Genomic DNA, 20,054 nt, shown 5'->3' with positions numbered 1-20,054 from the left:
TAGCCCTTTTATTTAGATACACTTATTATTTTGCTTGGAGATCATGGTTATTATTCTCTAGTTGAAATATTATAGATTCTGCTCCAGCTCCTTACCTGTATTTCAAGTGTGTTTCTTGTAAACAGGATATTGTAGGATTCTGGGTTTTATTCCATTCTTTCATACACTTCCATTTTGTAGGTTTGTTCATCCCATTCACATTCACAGCTATAATTACTATGTTTCCTGCCATCCCATTTCCCCCATTTATTCATTTACTTTCTCCTTTTACCATGTCCCTCCTCAAAGTGTTTTGCTTCTGACCATTGCCTTCCCCAATCCTCCCTCCCTTCTATCAGTACTTCCCTTCTCGTGAACCTTTTCTCACCTACTTCCTTATAGGATAGACTGCTGTGCTCAAAGAGCCAATTTGATTCTCTTTGAACCAATTCTGATGATAGTAAAGTTCAAGTACTGGCTCCTTCTATATTCCCCTCCACTGTAAAAGCTTTTTCACACCTCATTTATGAGATAATTTATTCCATTTTACCTCTCACTTCCCCTTTCTCTCAGCACATCGCTCTTTCTCACCCCATAATTTTATTTTTTGGTAATCGTCCCGCCATAGTCAATTCACACTTGTGACTTCTATGTTTACTCTTTTAACTGCCCTAATAAAGTTCTTAGGAATTATAAAAAAATCATCTTCTTGTGTAGGAATGCAAATAGTTTTAGCCTTATTAAATCCTTTATGAATTATCTTTCCTGTTTATCATTATATGCTTCTCTTGAGTCTTGTAGTTTCAAGTCAAATTTTCTACTCAGTTCTGGTCTTTTCATCAGAAATGCTTGAAAAGCCCTTTATTTCATTAAGCATTGATTTTCCTCCTGAAGGATTGTGTTCAGTTTCACTGGGGAAGTAACTTTTGTCTGTAATCCTACCTTCTTCTTTGCTCTCTGGAATATTATATTCCAAGACCTTCAATTCTTTAACTGGGAAGTTACTAAATCTTGTATTATGCTACGATTCTATGATATTTGAAGTGCTTCTTTCTGATTAGCTGCAGTATTTTCTCTTTGACCTGGATAGTCTGGAATCTGGCTAAAATATTCCTGGGAGTTTTCATTTTTGGATTTCTTTCAGGAAGTAATTAGTAAATTCTTTCTATTTCTATGTAACTCTCTGGTTTTAGGATATCAGGTAGGTTTCTTTGATAATTTCTTGAATTATGATGGTTAGGTTCTTTTTTTCCGTAAAGCTTTTAGGTGGTCTAATGATTCTTAAAATTATCTCTGCTTAACCTGTTTTTGAGATCAGTTTTTTTTTCCAATGAGATAGTTCACATTTCTTCTAATTTTTTTCATTCTTTTGACTTTGTTTTATAGTTTCTTGATATTTCATAATCTCATTGGCTTCCAATTGCTCAGTTCTAATTTTTAAGGAATTTTTTTCTTCAGTGAACTTTTATATTTCTTTTTCTGATTGGTTAATTCTATTTTAAGGTGTTACTTTATTATTTTTTGTGCATTCTCTATCAAGTTGTTGACTCTGTTTTTATATTTTCTTGCATGACTCTCTTTTCTTTTTCCCAGTTTTTCCTTAAACTCTCTCATTTCAGTTTAAAAATCCTTTTGGAGATCATCTAGGAATTCTTTTTTGGCTCGTGCCAATTTTTTCCTTCGAGGCTTTTGCCTATAGCTGTTTTGACTTTTGCTCTTCTGAGTTTGTGTCTTGAGCTTCCCTGTCACAGTAGCAACTTCTTGGTCAGGTTCTTTGTTGTTTACTCATCCTTCTAGCCCATTCCTTGACTTGTATCTTTATCTTAAATTGTGCTCTGTTCACAGAGGTTTTTCATATTGCTGCTTTCAGAGCTAGTTCTGGGGATGTGTAGGTTTTTAGTTCTTTAAAGATGGTATGAATTTAAGAAGTGTGGTCACTTCCCTCTTGGTCTGAGTGACCACTAATATCTTTTCCACCCTCAAAATGTGACTGGGACCCCTTCTCACTCCTTCCTGCCTTGGATATGAGCCCAGGACCCCTGCTCCAATGCAAGCTGCCACAAGTATTCTTCTCCATCTTGAACTGTGTGCAGGGTCTCTGCTCCCCCCATGGCCAGGTGCTCTAGTGTGCTAATGTTCCTCCCCATCCTGGGCCTGTGACCCAGGAAAAAGAATGGAATGCCCGGGACTGGCCCTGAGGGCACTTGACCAAGGTCCCACAGTTCTCAGCTGTTTGGCTGGAGGCTCAGCCTGGGTTTTCCCATCCACAACCAGAAGCTCTGTTCTTATCCCCAATCTGGCTTCCTCACTTGGGGTGAGGGGGGTATTCTTCCGCTACTCAGCGGATTAGACTCAGTGCGAGGTGAGTGTGTTTCTGTGTGAGTGAGTGTGAGTGTGTGTGTGTGCATGTGGGTGGAGTGCGCAGCATCAGGCCACTTTGGAAGACCCAGCCTCTTCTAAGAAAATGCCAAGCAGCGGAGTCTGGCTCAGGAAAGGGCTCAGTGAGACGTGGGGATGGAGCTGCACAGAAGCAGCTGGCCCCAGAAATGCCCCCCCCATCACTGGGGCCCCACTGCCAGGCTGGACCCCGCTCCGCACGAGCCCCTGAGCCGCAGCCCCCGCCCTCCTCTGCCCACAATCAGCTGTGATTCCCCTGCATTCGCTGATCTTCCTGTGGGCCTAGGGAGGGCGGCCGTCTCGGCGGAGAGTAACTGCCTGACCACTTCTCCCAAGGTGTAGAGATGGCTCACTTGGAGCCAAGGATGTCGGAGTGGTGGCTTTTCTTCAGCTGCATCTCCCCTTCAGCTCTCTTCCCACCACCTGCTGGCCAGCCCCTCTGGCTCTGACCACTCCTGTACTCTAGACCAGCTTTAACCACTCCTGCACCCCCAAACTTGCTCCAGTCACTCCTGTGCCCCCAAACTAGCTTTAGTCACTCCTGTACCCCCAGACCAGCTCCGGCCACTTCTGCACCCCCAGACCAACTGCAGTCACTCCTGCACCCCAGACCAGCCATTCTTTTACTCCTAGATCAGTTCCGGTCACGCTTGCACCCCCTGGATGAGCACAAGGACATTTGTTGCGGTGCATTGGAATACCAGTGGGAGAGATGGAAGGCCCTTTGTGGAGGGGGAAGGGAGAGGGCAGCTCTCCTGCTTTAGCAGCTAAGACTTCCCATCAGAATGTGAAGTGCTTAGGAAAAGGGCTATTTCCCATTATCTGTGGGCCCTCCTTTGTGGCCCTTAGTAATCTAGTATAAATTCATTCATTCTCTCTCTCTCTCTCTCTCTCTCTCTCTCTCTCTCTCTCTCTCTTCTTTCCTCCCTCCCTCCTTGTCTCTCCTCTCCCCCCCCCCCCCACGTGTCTTCTGTATTTCCCTGTGGTTGGTTGGTAGAAAGTCTCGACTACAGAGCAGCTCCCTCGAGGCTACAACCTCTTGCTACCCCTTATCCAGCTCGGGGTGTTTGGAGTAACCCTAATGATGAAAATCTGCCTGAAGTCTCCATTCCTGGACATAAAAGCACCTGCTCTCAGACGGACTCTTGGGAGCAGAGAGCCAGAGTAGGGCAGAGGATACAGGAGAATGGGAGGGGGAGCATCCTTGGCTCCCCCCAACACAAATGGACATTTGTTCGGTCCTCTTTGTTCAGTTCTTCTCCAGTTGTGTCTGATCCTTTCTGACCCTAATGGGGGTTTCATTGGTGGAAATACTGATGGCTTTGCCATTTCCTGTTCCAGATCATTTTACAATTGCGTAAACTGAGGCAGGGAGAAGTGACTTGCTGAGGGTCACCCCACTGGGAAGTGTCTGAGGCTGGATCTGAACTCGGGGAGATGAGGCTTCCTGCCTGCAGGCCTTGTGCTCTGCCCACTGTGCCACCGGCTTCATCCCGTGCAGGCTCCCTGTAATATAACATCCCTCGGACATTTTAGCAAAAGCCGTCCCTGCCCCCCATCTCCTAGTTTATTGGGGGAGACCAGGGCTCGGCTGTGGGGAGGGGAGGCAGCAGCTTTCGGGCTTCCTGCACAAGAGGGGTCCCAGCAGGGACTCGGGAACCAGGGAAAGTCCAGGGAAACCGGGGGAGCCGGAAGGTGGAGGCCCCGCAGGGGGCGTCACTGCCGGGAAGCGGGGACAAGGGGTGGTCAGGGAGAGGAAGGAGCCTGAGTCCTTTCTGCTGATGAGTGTGTGTGTGTGGGGGGGGGGGGGCGGCAACGGCGCCAAGAAAGGCTTTCGGACTGAAGTGAAAGTGACTGATTTAAAAAAAAATAGAAGATATTATACATAAGTTTATTTTAATAACTTTGGACGCCTTGGATCCAGGGTTTTAAAAAAAAAAAAAAAGAAGAAAGTGACTGGACCCGGGCCAGTCCTCCTCCTTCCTTTCCCTCCTCCCTCCTCCCCCTCCTATTCCATCTCCCCGTTTCCTCCCCTCTCCCTCCAAATCTCCCCCCCCCTCCCTACCTCCGTTACCTCCTCCCTAATGGCCCTCCCCTTCAGCCTCCCCCTCTCCTCCCTCCCTCCCCTTCCTTTCCTCTGCCCCTTCCCGCCCCCTCCCCATCTGATCCGGGCCGTGCTATTTAAAGCCCGCCTCCGATTCTGACATTTGGACTTGAAAATGAAAGTCCAACTTTTGGGCTTTTGAGTTCATTAACCTTTCGCAGTAGATAAATTGCCTCGGAAAATCACCGGGAGACCCCGGGAGGGAAGGCTTCCCTTAATCCTTATTAATAGTAATACTCTTCCCATCCGGCGGGCTGGAGGCTTTGTATTTTAAATGGGATTAAAATATTAGCAATCAAGCAAAATGAAAGCAGATAAAAAGTAAATGGCGGAGAAAGTTGCTTGGAAACCTGTGGGGCCCGGGGAGAGCCGGCTCTCACGCTCTCATTGTGCTGCCTTGAATGGACTCCGTGCCAGCCCCCGGCCCTTGGGGACCCGGGCAATGGAGCCGCGGGCACGCGCCTCGCCCGCTCTGTCCCTCGCCTCCGGGGGGTGGGAGGCCCTCAATCCGCGCCCAGCCTTTAAAAACTGCCCCAGTGTGTTCTGAATGGTCACTTAGCCGCCGTCTGCCTCAGTTTCCTCGTCTGTAAAATGGAGATACCCGTAGTACCTCCCCCCCATCCCCCAGGAGTGTCGTAAGGAACTAAGGAGACTTCGCAGACCTTGATGTGCTATGGAGATGTCGGTTATTATTTTAAAAACGATTCTTGCCATACATTGGCCGGTTGCTCCAGGCCTTTCCCTCTCCTATTTGCCTTTTTCTGCTCCCCGACATAAGGACTGTCCTTGACTAGGGCAGTAGAGGGTCTCATGGTCCCTCCTAGTATTTCCCAGGAGCCCCTGGGGCTTCCATGTCATCCCGACGGACCCCTGAGCCTGCAGACAACTCAGGCGCCGAGATCTTTTCCACGGACATCCTGGTGACTGTGAAGTAGAGCCCAAGTGTGGACCGCGGGGCCTGGGATGTGGCCAGGCAGGAGCCTCCCGGGCCCACGCCCTAGGATGAGGGGTGTCAAGGAGAGCAAGAGGGGCCGCCAGGTCCTTGTGAGACGGGCCCTGGGCAAGCCCGGCCCCTGGGGCCTCCCACCAGCGGACCCCCCCTCCTCCCGCCAAATGCACACGGGCCCCCTGGCTGCTCTTTGGCTTCCAGCATTCGACTGGATTAACCCCCAGCTGACTGCGCCGGGAGCTTGCTGCCTTTGACCTTGTCCCCCTCCCCCGTCCCCCCCCCCAAATGATTAAACCACCTGCTGAGACGTCTGCACTATTCCTTCATCTGCTCATCATCCTGCTGTTGTTGTTAGCCCTTTGTACTCGGAGCGCCAGAGCGGCCGCCCAGCGTCGGGGTCCCTGCGAGGACTGGGGCCGGTCAGACCACGCGCGCTCAGGAGGCCGGACCGAGGGGGGCACATGCGCGTTTGGGGCGGAGAGGGCTCCGAGTCTGCTCGGCTCACGCTTCTCTTGAGCTCCTTCTCTGCTGCGGGCACCCGGGGCCGGGCGCAGGACCGCAGCCTCCGGTGCCTGGTCCTGCCCGGGATCTCGGGGATCTTCCTCAGACAACTCAGTGGCAGCGATTGGGTTCCCGGCCGGGCGCTGGCGGACTCTCACTGCCACACCGCGAGGAGGTCAGTCAGGCAGACCCTCGGGCTGGCGGTCAGTCCGGGACCTCCCCTCCCCCACACTTTCCTCGGGGGCCGCCCAAACACTGAGCCAGCTCTGGCTCCCCGGGGGCCAAGCGCGTCACCCCCGTGCCCGTCCCTGGGAAGTGGCCGCCGAGCGGGGAGAGCGGGTCCCCACAGACCGTCCCACGGACGGTGGCGAGGCGCTGGCTGGCGGAGGTCCTGGGTTTTCTGGGTGTCCGTGGTTGGGCCCGAATCAGCACAAGCAGCGGAGACTCGCCCAGCTCTGCTGTGTCCTGGTCCCCGAGGCTCCGCGAGGACCGGGGCCTCTCCCAACAAGCAGCCCCCGCAGCCTCCCTCCGCTCTCCTCCCGATGCCTCCCGAAGTTGCAGAATGTACCCTCGGTGCGGGAGCTGCAGGATGCTCTCTGTCCTCCTCGAAGGCGTCTGACAGCCTGGCTCCGGGCCCGACGCCGCAGGGCTAAAGCTAGGAAGCAGGGGAGAAGGCGCCCAGCCTGGTTCCCCTCCATCGGCCTGGACCGGCAAGTGCCGTCGGGAAATTAGCCACGTGCCGAACTTCTGCGGGCAGCCGAGTTTGGCCGTAAGTCCCCATAAGCCCTCACGGCCGACAGTGCCAAGGGTTTCGGTCACGTTGTTGCGTTGTGTGGGTGACGCTGAGCTGTGTCCCCGGCCTGGGGCCCTTCTGCAGGAGCTGTCCCCCAGTCCCCCGGCTTCTGTCCGAGCTGTCCCCCTGTCCCGCGGGGCTTCTGCCGGAGCTGTCCGGCCCCAAGCATCCTGCTTGTCATTTCTCAGCCCTTTCTGAAGCCCCGCGGGCTCTCAGGTGGACGGCCGGCTTCCGGGTGAGGGCTCAGCCTGTCAGGAGACACTGGCTGGAAGCTTGCTAGCAACGACTGAGAGAGACGCCCTGTGACCGTCACAGGACAATCCCTTTACTTTACCTTTAGAGAGATGGACAATGGAGGCATTACCGGGGGATAATTTCCTCTTGCCATATAACCTGGAAGATTTGTCAACTTCTGGGGAGCAGGGGACCCCCGGCCTTGTGGATCTCGGCCACTCTTAGAACCCTGTTAGAAAAGGAAATGTCATCTGTCTGGTGTTTTCCCCCCCCCCAAAGTTCTACTGAGGCCTTTCATTTTGATCACCTTCACTTCTGGCTTTAGCCTGGCACCCCCGGCGGTCCCCCAAGCCTCAGATTTGCTCCCAGGATCCGCTCCCGGACCTGCAGGGCGCTCTGGAGAGCCCGTATGCACTTGGGAATCTCCCTCAGACCCCGTGGGTGACTTTCAGGCAGCCTCTCATTTGAGTCTTTTAGAACCCAGGAAGGAAAGGAACAACCCCCAAGAGTTGTCGGGTACCTCTGACTGGTCTGCAGCCATCTCAGTCAGTCTGTCCCTGGTCTCTCAGGCATCTCTGAGATTATCGTGCCGTCTTTACTAGAAACAGTTTCCTCTTTTCTGGAGGAAAAGAAAAAAGAGAGAAATCCTTCTGGGAACAGAGTTAGCCCCGGTTGTTCTCCAGCACTAGGAAGTCCCACTAACAATATTTCCCACAGTAGATAGTGAAAAGCATGGCTCTCCGAGTCTTCCAAAGCTGATGAAATATTGATTATACCATGTGATGGGGTAGCCCCAGGAGGCACAATCGGCGGGGGTGAGAGGGGGAGTGGCAAGGTGTCCCAGAATCTTCCCAAGAATGAGGGCTTTCTAAGAGCTGAATGGGCGGCCTCAGGGGGTGGTGAACTCAGGACTTCACTGGAGTCAAGTAAAGGAGGACTCTGGGCAGCAAGAAAAGGATTCTGGTTCATATACACCTCGGACTAGGTGATCTCTTAGATCTCTTCACACCGGGAGATTGTGAGGTTCTCCTCCTAAAGAAAATGAATTTTAGAGAAAGCTGAACAAGGGACAAAAGCAGACTGTTTCGAGAATATTTAAGGCTAAAACTGGAAAGGCAAAAAAAAAATGCAAAAATGGAAAAGATCTGCTTTGTCACAAAACCTTTCTTCTCTCAAGGACACTACCTCTATCACAGTGAGCTCTAGCTTCAATCTTGGATGTGCTCAGAGGCAGCTTTTTGCAAGTGATACTCTGCAATATATCGGTCATTTTAGTCATGAAAAATCCAAGACCCCCACACCCTTCTTGTTTGCCAACTATATAAGCTCTCCTATCCATGTGTCAAAAGTCCTCAAAAGATATAGCAACAGATGACACTGTTTAACAAGCCTCCCATTTCTAGTTGAGCTTCATATATATAGTGCAGCTAGGTAACATGGTGGAGAGAATGCTGGGCCTTTCATCTTTCTAAGTTCAACTCATGTACTACCCATGTGGTCCTGGACAAGTCTCTTAACCCTGTTTTCCTCAGTTTCCACATCTGTAAAATGAGCTGGAGAAAGAAATGGCACCACTCCAATATCTTTGCCAAGAATATCTTAAATGGGGTCATGAAGAGTCAGATGTGACTGAAGTGACTGAACAACATCACATTTATTTAGTATATGATTGCTAAAAAGGGTCTGCCACTGTCATAAAGACCATCACAGAGTCCAAACGGGGACTCTTCTATGATAAGGAAGTCATCCAAGTGCTCCTCTTAGTGAATGACATGTGTAGTGAGCCCTGGAACAGGGTAGAACTTCTGGGATGAGAACCATAACCATTCAACAGAGAGTTTGGTCTGATCATCCACACAGGAAAAAACAAGTGGATGAAGGGTTCAGACTTAGATATGCAGCTCCATGGACAGTTGATACAGTTGGTACCTTGGTACATATAATTTGGACAGGTGCCATGAATGGAGAATGGACTGGAAAGAGAATATAGTAGAGGAGCAGAGGAGGATGAGTTGCCTTTGGGCAAGTACGCGATTCTTTTAATGGCCCCTTGGAACAAAGACTCACTTTCCCCCCCTAACACTAACATTCTTTCATTAACTATGAGCCATGTTGACTGGGAATCATGGAACATCATCTCTGAAGAGTTCAAATTGAAAATCTTCCAAAGACAATGGAAAAGCACAGAGTGGGTGTGAACAGACTACGACACACTATTAAGCAGGAGTCATTCAGGAGAGTGAAATAAAGGCTGTTTTTGTATGAACAAGTGATCAGAAAGAATGATCCAGTCACTTGGCCAGAGTGAGGGAGAGCTGATGGACAATCCTTGAGCTTTACTGACGATCCTGGCTCAAGAGCACTTGGGGCTGGATGGACCTCCTTCAGTAGAAGTAGGGGAAGCCTGAGACAAGGACAGCTCAGCGGGAGGAGAGATGGTACTGATGGTCTGCGTTGATGAGCACAATCAAGCACAAGAGAAACGTAGTCTTCTCCTTAGGGAATGAGGAAGAGAGGCTGCGCGAGGTGAAGGAGCAGCCTTGTAGTCGGGAGGACCTGCTAGTTGTATGACCCTGGACAAATCTCCCAGTGCCTCAGAGCCTCTGTCAGCTCGCTTCAGTTTGTTGCCCACCCATAGGAGGGGAGGGAGGGTCTATGCTGGGTATTCTTTACAGACCCTGCCCGATCCTCACTCAACACGAAGCAGGAAGATGAGGCAGTGACGTGGCTCAGAGATAAGAGGCATTGGGTTTAGATCCCTGATCTCATTGGGGTCCAATCCTCATTGGCCTAGGACTTCCTGGTCAAGAAGCTCCTCCTATCAGAAGAGATCTGCTTCTCTTTGGGGTTGGAGGAAGTTGCCCATGGCTGCACAGCTGGGATAGCCTGGGGACCCAGAGGCACCCGGCCAGGATCTCACAGCCAAGATTTGCCAGATGAGAGAATTCAGCCCTGGTCTCCCTGACTTCTCTATGCTGTCTGTTGCTTCTCAATATAAAGCATGGAGCATGCTCAATGTCTGAGAAACACAGACATGGAATTCCTTGGTACAATCACGGCTGATTGTAGGAGACGGTGAAAATCGGGATTTCTCCGGGGGCTGTATCTGATCTGAGCCCTGAAGAGTGGGAGTGATTTCAGCAGGTGGGGATGGGAGGCAGGGCGTTGCAGGCCCAGGGACATCTGAGCGGGGTTTGGAAGCCAGCAAACATGAGCTGTCTGGGCACTGGGGCAGGTACATGTGGGTTATCAGGACCTTGGATGTCAAGCTAAAGATCGCGGGTTTTATTCCCTGGGCCATGGGGGGACTGAGGTTGTTGGAGCTGGGATTGCACTGACCCAGATGGGCTGAGTAAAGGCAGAAATGGCCTGGTTAGTGCCTGGACGTGTTGGGGGAGATGGGAGACTGGGGGTGACCCAGGTGAAAGTTTGGAGGATGGGACTGGAGGGGAGCGGGGCCATTCTGGGGAAAGGCCGGAGCAGCAGCTGGTTCTGGGGCACTTCCTTAATCACTTTTCACCCTCATCCCAGAAAAGTCCCGTTTTCCCCCAGCCCCATTCATCAGTCCTTAGACAGGGGCCATGTAAAGCCGTTCTCAGTGGAACCCTGAGGTACAGATGAAAAGCTCTTCTCTCCTCCCTTAGTCTCCCCCCATCATGCTCCTTGGCTCCTCGGGGTGGGCAGCTAGATTTTATTTGAGAGCAAGAGTTAGCCCCTCTCTCCCCCACCTCCTGATGATGGTGAACTCATAGACAGAAGCAAGTTTTTTCCTTAAGAGCCTCAGGAGCTTGGAGGCTGACAGGGTTTCACCTTGGGCTGGAAGGAAGGGGCCAGTTCTTTGGTGATGGCTGGGGCACAAGCAGAGCAGCCAAGTCCCCCTGGGGCTCACCCGCAGCATGGCACCCTTCACCCTCCGGCCCTTCCTCCACTGTCCTTTCCAGGCTTGTCTGTGGGATACGGCTCCTCTTCACATTACAGCCAACTGACTCTTCCACTCGTTCCCGCTGTCGGCCTCCGTGCATGTGCTCCCTGTCCCTCCTCGCCTCCACCTCCTAACCCCCCAGCTGCCCTCCAAGCTCAGCTCTGGGGCTCCCGTGCTGATGGCTCCCTCCTGGGTGGCCTCTCCCCAGAACTTCCCATCTGGTCATTGATTAGGGCACCCTTGGTTTCAGCCCATTAGGATGGAAGCCTGTTGGTAGTAGGACATTGTTTTAAGGTTCATGAAAACTTACTTCCTTTACTTCTGTCTCCTACTTCACTGTTAGTTTTGGGAATTTCAACCAAGTTCCTCAGGAGCCGTGATTGTCCCGGGGCTGGTTCTTGCCTCTGGGGCCATGGCCCTCACTAACTTCATCCTCCCAGATCCAGCTCCTGAGCCTCCTCCCATCCTCCCTTGCTCTTCTTGATCCTGTAGCCACAGCCCCAGGCCCCGGCTCCGTGACTGATGCCATTGTGGCTGGCTGGCACCTTTGGCTTCTGCCTCACCGCCAGGAATCCAGACAAAGCCGGAGGGGAGGAAACTGGGAAATCGAAGGCCGGGGACAAGGCCAAAGGCCAATGGGGCTTCTGTTGCCTAATGAAAGGATTTCAAAGGGTTCCGAGAAGTAGGAGGATCCTGTGGATCGGACTTGCCAAGGGAAAGGAAGGGGTCTCATTCAAGACTAAGAGGTGGAAGATCAAGAAAGAGAGTGTGCTTTGTGAGAGGTCACAGGTGTGGATTCACAGGGAACTCCCCAGCTCGGCTGGATTTCAGGAAGGTGTAGACAGGCAGCAGACAGGACACGACCTTGTAAGGATGGAGCCAGAATGATCTATCAGAATCTCCTCAGTTCCCCTGGAATCATTGATCGTGTCTGTCAATAATTCCCAAATCTTTATCTCTGGCCCCCCCGAGTCCCCACTTTGCATCCCCAGTGGCCTTTCCGACTTCTGATATTGGATCTCCTATCAGTGTCCCATTCCCCTTTCCAAATGACACTGGGGGGGGCATCATCCTCCCAAGTGCCTAGGCTTCCAGCCTCAGAGTCATCCTGCACATCCCTCACTTGCAATCAGCCTCCGTCTATCACACTGTGAGCTCCTTGAGGGCAGGCGCCATTTTGCCTCTATTCCTGTCCAGGACAGTGCCTGCCACATAGTAGGTGCTTAATAGACATTTATTGACCAACTGTTCCCAAGTCTTGTCATTTCTATGGCCCTTTCCTTCCATCATCCAACTGTCACCCTGGAACTGCTTGTTCTCAGGGCCGGGGACTTCCCTGTCTCTCCCCTGCCGAGACATTTCTAAAACGCAGATCTGACCACACCATCTCCCTACTCAGTGGACACTTTGCACTGGCTGTGTGCTCTACCCAGAATGCCCTCCTTCCTTGAAGACTGGGCTCAAATCCCCCTTCTGCAAAAGCCCTTTCCCATCCTGTCCCCTCTTCACTTCTGGGGGATCACCCCCATCTACCCAGAGTGGATCCGGTGTGTCCAAGGTTTGTCCGGTGCATCTCTCCCTAGAACAAAGACTCCTTGAGGGCAGGGAATTTTTTACCTTTATAACTTAGCTTAGGGCGGAGGAGGAGGAGGAGGAGGAGGAGGAGGAGGAGGAGGAGGAGGAGGAGGAGGAGGAGGAGGAAGCAGCTGTGATAATGGACAACAGAGCGGACAGAGATGTACTGGTTTGCTTTTTAAATTTTTCTGCAAAGGAAAATGAACTTTGCATTCGGAATGACAGAGTGAAAGTAGTTCAGAGGAAGAAGCCGTTCCCCAGGAAAAGCGAGGAGCCGGGGAGCTCGCCCGCCGTCCCTGAGGAATTCTGGTCTCCTGACCCGAATGAGCAACATCCTTGGCTGCTAATGGCTGAACTGTTGCCAATGACTTTTTTTAAAACCAGATTTTATTTTTACATCACTTAGATTTCCCATGTACCCCTGTTTCTGTCTTCTCCCAAAAAGCCATCCCTTAAAATAGAGAACTTTAAAAAAGAAAAAGAGGAGGAGAAAAAGCCAGCAAAACTGATTGACACATCCCCCAAATCAGATGTTGCGTGCCACGCTCGTTATATGCCGCTCCAGATTGCTGACCACCCCCCACCCCTGCTTCCCCTGAGGCAAAGGAGCAGAGGGAGGCGCCATCTTCCCACAGCCTTGACTTTGGGTTCTCGGTGGGGATTGCCGTCCCTGCGGGGACTCGCTTCCTGGGCTTTGTGCAGTTGAATTTGCCTCCCCATCCACCCCAGTCATTCTCTCTTATGGGGCAGAAACATTGCATGACATTCCTGGGCCGCCCCGTGTCCAGCCGGTCCCCGAAGAGAGGGCTTCTACTCTGTTATAAAGGTGTTGGGGTCTAGGGGGACATTCTAGATACTTGAGCTGCATAATTTCAGGAATTTTTATTAATCTGCAAGACTACCAACAATGTACTGGTGTGCCGGACCTCCGCCTTTTGTCACCCCTGCCAGTTTGCTGGTCGTACAACTCATGACAATAGTACAAACGGTACAGGACAGGGGCTTTATAAGTGTTTGTGGGATTGTCTGAATGGTCTTGGTTGATGAGATGAGGTGTAATGTGAAGGCACAGAGATGGGGGAGGGAAAGGGTAACAGAACAGTTAAGAAGGTCAGTCTGTCTGGACTGTAGTGTGTGTGTGTGTGTGTGTGAGAGAGAGAGAGAGAGAATTTGTGAGTGTGTGTATGAGAGAAGACAGAGACAGAGACAGAGACAGACAGAAAGAGAGCCACAGTCGTTACCAGCCCGGGCAGTTCAGCTGGAGCAGCTTGTGCAGGCTTCGAGTCTGGATCCCAGACAGGTTCTGCACCTGGGGCAGTGGCTACGTTGCTGGGGATCTCTGAGGTTGAATGAGAAAAATGGCACCTTGTTTTCTTGAAGCTCTCCCCAACCCTCAGCATCTCCTTCAGTGACTGTGAAGCCCCCCTCCCCATGAGAAGGGGCCCAGACACAAGCAGTGGGAGCCCGGCCTAGAGTGCTGGGAGCACCTGGATCAAACTAGGGAGTGTCAGAGCTGGGGGAGCAGGGGCCGTCCCCCCTTTGTTCCTTTGCAGCTCCCACTTGTGGCCAATGGCAGGGCCAGCGCCTCCTCCCCCATCCCCACAGTTTCCTGTGCTGGGATTGTTTAGCTCAGAGGCTTTCTCCTGCACCCGCTCCTGGGAGGCCCCAAAGGACAAGACAGAGATCTCGGGCTTCCTCCTCGCTCCTCGGGACAGAAAGCTTCTGACAGTCCCAGGGGCCCAGGCGAGGGAGCCGGAGGAGGCTCCGGAGCCTTTGTCTCATTAGCTTTCCGGTCAGACACATTTTCACAGAAGAAACAGCCCGGGCCCCAGTCACGCTATTAGACTGACAATCTCGGGTTAATTCACTGATTGCCTTTCCTTCTGGTCACCATCGATTTGGAACAGAAGGCTTAACAGCTGAAGGAAACTGGGACAGGGAGATTTCGGGCTGTGATGAGGGGGAGGAGGGAAGGCCCGCAGGGGCCGGGGGGAGGACCGAGTCCAAGCCAGCATGGAGCAGATGTCCTCGAGCCACCTCTGGTATCCCGGGGGTCCGGGGGCTGCAGTTTCCCTCATGGCTCTGCGGGAGCGAGAGCAGGGCGCCCATGGGCCCCAACTCCCGTCCCGGACAAGGGGAGAACTGCCCGGCTCGCTGACTCAGTGCCGGCCCTGCCTTGGAAGGAGTCAGGTCCCTACGGGAAGATTCACCAAAGCCAGAGGCAGTGGAGCCATCTGTGACCCCGGAGGGCCCGGGCCGCCCTTGGGCCGGGCCTTCCGCTGTGCACAAACACCAGGTGCGTTGGCCCAGGGTCCACGAGATAAGATCCCTCCTTTTCCCTCTTCATGGGACTTTCTAGAAAATGGACCAGGGCCTTTGGCCTCGGGAGCTCAGGCACCAGCCCTTCGTGGGGCACCTGGAGGGTGCCGGGGTCCCCCGCCCGCTGCCGGTCAGGCAGACTCAGAAAGAACAGGAAGGGAGAGCTTTGGGCAGCTGGGATGGGGGAAGCCTTGGGGGGGGACCCAAAGGGCCCCTGGAAATATGGAGCCAGGAGGCCAGTTTGCCGGGGGGGGGCTGTGCCGAGGCAGTTGTGGGAGAGGAGGCTGGGAGGGGAAGGGCCCCTTCTCGGGGACCCGGCCTGAGCCTGTATTTTGTCTTGACTTTTACTCAAATCTGAATGTTCTCCATCTGTTCCCCTGTGGGGGAGGGGGGACGTGTACCCGAATAAGGGCGTCCCCAGGGTCCCAATCCCATCGGCCTGGGGAGGACAGACACAGGGGTGGCCATTGCCAGGCTGGGGGGGGGGCGGGGAAGGGGCCACCGGGCAGCAGGTCCCGCCGAGCTGAGTCAGGGCCCCTGCCAGCCTCCCCCTTGCCACAACCTCCCCCTCGCCACAGCCTCCTCCTGGCCCCAGCCTCTGGGCCCCGGGCTGCCTCCCCACAGCTCTGCTGCTCTGGGTCTCCAGGAGGACCGGAGTATTCGCCCCCAAGCCCGGAGCCCAGGTCACCAGCAGTGAGGATTTCGCCAGGACCGCGGACAGCGCTCCCTGCTGCCTCTGGGCTCCCTGACCCCCATGGCCGGCTGGGCTCTGGCTGGTGGGGGTGGGGTGGGGGGAGGGCTGGCGGGGAGGGGTCCTCGGGACTCGCTCCCTCTCTCCCACTCCCAGGTGGGGGCAGCAAAGCTCCAGCTTTAAAGCTGTTGGAGAAAGTCACCGAGTTCTTTGGTACTTTGTACTTGCCTCCCCCCGGCCTTCCCTCCCAGCCCTCCCACTCCTCTGATCCCCGGATGCCCGGCACCAGCCCTGCCCTCCCATCCCCTGTGACCCCAGGATGCCCGGCACCAGCCCCCCCATCGCACTCTGCGGCCGAGAATCCCCGGGCACCGGGGAGGGGGCCGAGGAGGCGGGAGCTGTGGGAGGATGAGGTGAGAAATAGGGGCAGGGGCAGGATGGGGGGCGGGGCTGCAGCCATCTCTTTCCCCCAGCAGACACTGAAGCCAGCTTCGGGCTTAGGGGAGAAAAGGAGGAAGGGGATGACAGTGTCAGAGCTTAAGGGTGAGGGGAGACAAAGAGCCCTCCAGGATGGAGGAGGTGATGGAGCAGGGGGAGGTGATGAGACGCTGGGTCGGGGCGTATCCAAGCAGCCATTTCCACAGGTGGATGGATGTGTAAGTCTGAGCTCTGAGGAAAGAAGGGGGACCATTCAGAAAGCTGCCTCAGTTTCCCCAGGGCTTACGTCTTTTAGAACTGGAGTAAGCCCAAGTCAGCAAAGCACTCGGACCACCCGAGAACTCCCCCCCACCCCCCACCCCCCATCTGTTCCGGCCCAGATTTAAGCGAAGGCAGTGAGCAAAAGATGACTCAGAGGGAGTGGAGGGAATCTCAGTCATTTCCCAAGCTTTAATGGCGCCTTTATCTCCGAGGCCCTGAGCGAGAGGAGGATCCAGCCGAGGTGGGGGAGGGAGGTCAGGACAGATGCTTCACCTGCATTTGAGGCGGGAGGAAATGTAGGAGGAAAGGAGGGGGGGAGGGCCCTCATAGAAGAAAGGAAACCCAGGAGGCTGCTCCCCTCCCCCTCCCCCAGTCACCCAGAAGGAAGCAGGTCCTGGAGCTCGGGCGGAGGGGAGCAGACCTGGGGGACCCCGGAGGCTCCCGGAGCAGGCGCTGTGGGGGCAGAGGCGGGAGAAGGTGGAAGCCTGAAAAGGCCAGCTCAGCTGCAAGGTTCCGGGTGGGAAGGGGGAAGGGTCGGGCCCAACCTTCGTTTTGCAGAGGGAGCCCCAGAAAGGAAGAGTCTGGCTTCAGGCAGTGTCAGCAGCCAGTGGGAAAGGCAGGATTCGAACCCAGAGCCTCGGGCTTCAAGCCGGCCCTTCTCTTTCTCCAGAGGAGCCTGGACGAGGCCTTGGGCCCAGGGACTGTGAGACGGGCAGTTTCCTGGGGGGGGGGGTTGAAGGGGAAGGGTCCCTCCTTGGCCCGGGGTCCAGCGCAGGCTCCGTTAGGAGAAACCACCGGGCCGGGGGTGGCCGAGGGAGGGAGCAGCTGCTGCCCCCAGGGCCCATCCCCGGGGCTGTGGATTCTTGCCCAGCGGGAACCTGCCCCCAGGGCTGCTCTCGGCCATGAGAGGGGCCTCCTGTGGCTGCGGGGCCGGGGACCCACAAAGCCCGATAAATGAAAGCTCCGAAAAACCTCCGAGTTCTGCGGCGGGGGCGGGGCCAGCCCCGGGCAGCTCTTGTCGGGGCTTCTTTTTTAAGCTACCTGAGGAGGGGGGGCCCCGACGGGCACCTCCTCTCATAAGCCCGAGACCTGGCCGAAGCCGGGGGCCCCTTCAGAAGTGGACACGACCCTGGGCTCGGGGCGGCTGTGGGCGCACGGGGAGGGCCTCCGGCCCGGCCTCCCCCCCCCCCCAGAGGCTGTCCGGCAGATGGCAGCCACAGAGCCCGGGCCGGCAGAGGGTGGCAGAGGCCCCCTCACCCCCGAGGCCGCAGAAAGGCTGGAAGGAGGCGCGGCCGCAGCCAGAGCCCGCTGGTCCCGGCCAGCCCGGGAGTACTGCTGGTGCCCGCCGTGTGCCAGGCCCTGGGCTCAGGGCGCCTACAGTTACAATCCCGTTCCGTCCTCACCACGCTTCAAAGCAGGGGCCATCGGCTCCATTTCACAGTCGAGGAAACTGAGGAAAATGGGAGTGAATTGACTTGCCCCGCAGGGTCTCCCAGAGAGTCCGAGGCCAGAGGGAACTCCAGACCAGTGAGCTCTCTGCCGGGGTTGGGGCCGCCCCTGTGTTAAGCCCCAGGAGGACCAGCCCGGCATCTTCAGCCCCTCCTCTGTCCCGTCAGCCCCTGTCCTTGCGCTGCCCCCCTCCCCGCCCCCCCCCAGCGTGAGGGCAGCCCCTCCCTGCCTCTTGCCAGGGCTCTATTTCCAAGCCCTCTGGGAAGATAACAGGAGACAAGGCTCAGGCGAATTAATTTGATTCTGAATTAGTGCTCCCTCGTTGGGGTCATATGGCTGGGGTAATTGCATGGTATCAATTAGCATTTTCTTTTAATTAACTTTGCATGTGCCAAGTCCACTAGCAACCCTCCCCCCACAGGATGATGGCTCCGAGCGAGGACCTTCCGGGGCCTCAGAGCGGGTCATTCTTGAGGCCCTGAGGTCCCACAATTACATCTGAGGGAGCCGGCCTTGGGTCGGTCCTGAGGGGTCCCCCCATGGCCTGGACGCCCAATCCTGGACCTCGGCCCAGCCTCTCACTTAGCTCAGTTGTGAGCGTTCCCCTTTGGTAGGTGGGTCAATGTGTCCACAGAGTCGTGTCGAGGTCTGGGGGAGGAGGACAGCACAGAGGTTTGCTTTGAAGCCACGGGGGCTATTTGCTGGAGGCTGCCCATGGATCACAGCCCTTTTCTCTGGCCCTGGAGGGTCAACTGCACTTGGCCCAGCTAGCCCTGAGCCTCCAATCTCTAAGGGGGACCAGGAGCCTGTTTCTTAGAGATAGATGGTGATGAGCAGCAGAATACCATCCCCCACTGGCTGAGCCCAAACCCCCAGGGTTATTCCAGCCCAGGAGGTCCCCCCTGCATCATCCCCAGCCCGGGAAGTCCCCCCTGCATCGTCCCTAGGCCTCAGGCAAGGTCCTGGAACAGCTCTCTGTGCAGTCGGTAACACATCAGAGCCAGGGTCTGAACCCAGGCCTGGAAGGGCAGAGCCATAGCACTATTCAGGGTGTCCAGTCTCTTCTATGATCTTAATTGTTCTGAGGCAGTTCTTAATTTGCCTTTCAAGCTCTTTTCTGGGCCCCTCTTCCCCTCTCACTAAAGTGCTGTGGCTCCCTACTCCCCCTAGGACCAAAGTAAACATTTCTGTTTGACCCGGCTCCAACCTGCCTTATGGGCACTGTTGCTGTGGCTCACGCCCAGCATTCGGCTCCATCTCCAGCCTTTGCCAGGTTTGTGGCTCCCTTTCTTCTTCTCCCCCTGCTCGCCTTTGAGGGGTGGGCTGGGCCCCACTGGAGCAGACTTGTCTCCCTCCCTCCCACAGTGACCCCCCCCCCACCTTCTGTTCCTTATGGACCTCTCGGGGCTGTGCTCTCTGCTCGAAGGCAGGTCCCCCGAGCCCTTTCCTCAGGCTCGCCGGCTGGCGATTGGTGGCTCCCCGGGAGCTCGGAGCGGTCCCGTGGGGACGCTCTCAGCAGGCAGTGAGTGACCGAGACCTTGCCGCTTGTGTCTGAGCCGGCGATCGCCCGTGCACGGGGGCCTCGGAAGCCACATTAAGATTAGAGAGACGGTTGGGGGCTGCTGGGGCTGCTGGCCCCGGGCGGCTTTTAGCTTCGCAACTTTTGGTCCAGACCCCTTGACCCCCGGGCGGAGTGGGCATTGGGGCAGGCCGCCCCCCTCGTGCAGGGACCCCCGGCGACCTCCTGACGGATACCCGCGGACCCTGGGTGAGGACGCTTGGCCGGCTACAGAACCACTCTGACCCTCAGCTTTGTCTTCTGTAAATGAAGGGGATCCTTCTCCAGCCATGATTCGGGCGTCTGAAAGCCCGCTGGCAACGGAGTTTCTATTGTTCAGCAGCGGTTAAGGGAGATTTGCCCAACACGGAGGGAGGTTGAGTTAGAGACTCCTCTTCGGACTCGGCCGACAGTTTGGCCAACCTCCTCAGCCCTCGCAGTCCTAGAGAGGGCGCTGGGGGGGATCCCGCCCCACTCCCGGGATGCAGATGGGGAAACTGGGGTGAGAAGGACTCCGCCCCCAGCTCGCTCGGTGGGAACTGCGCCTCCGGACGTAGTGACCGCCGGCGTGTCCGCTGCGTCCCACTGTTCTTGGCTTCTCCGAGGCTCGGCCCAGGGCCTGGCACCCAGTAGGTGTCTCATAAATGCTCGTTACCGAGCGTCGGAATGAATGGTCAGCAGAGTTGCTGGGTTCTCGTCGGAGCAGAGACCTCTCAAGTCAGAGCCGGGGCTGGGGAGCAGCTGTGACTCCTCGGGGGGCTGCTGGAGCCTCGCCTCTCGGGGAGCTCCATCCTACCTCTCGCATCCCTGGTTTGGGGCCCACTTCCCGCCTATCACAGTGAGATCCTTGCGCCAGGGGCCGCGCTCCTGCTTTTCCTCGCGCG

Source organism: Sarcophilus harrisii, chromosome 2 (assembly GCF_902635505.1).
Source record: "Sarcophilus harrisii chromosome 2, mSarHar1.11, whole genome shotgun sequence".
In the NCBI taxonomy this organism is placed as follows: Eukaryota; Metazoa; Chordata; class Mammalia; order Dasyuromorphia; family Dasyuridae; genus Sarcophilus; species Sarcophilus harrisii.
Note: the sequence above shows the minus strand (reverse complement) of the source record.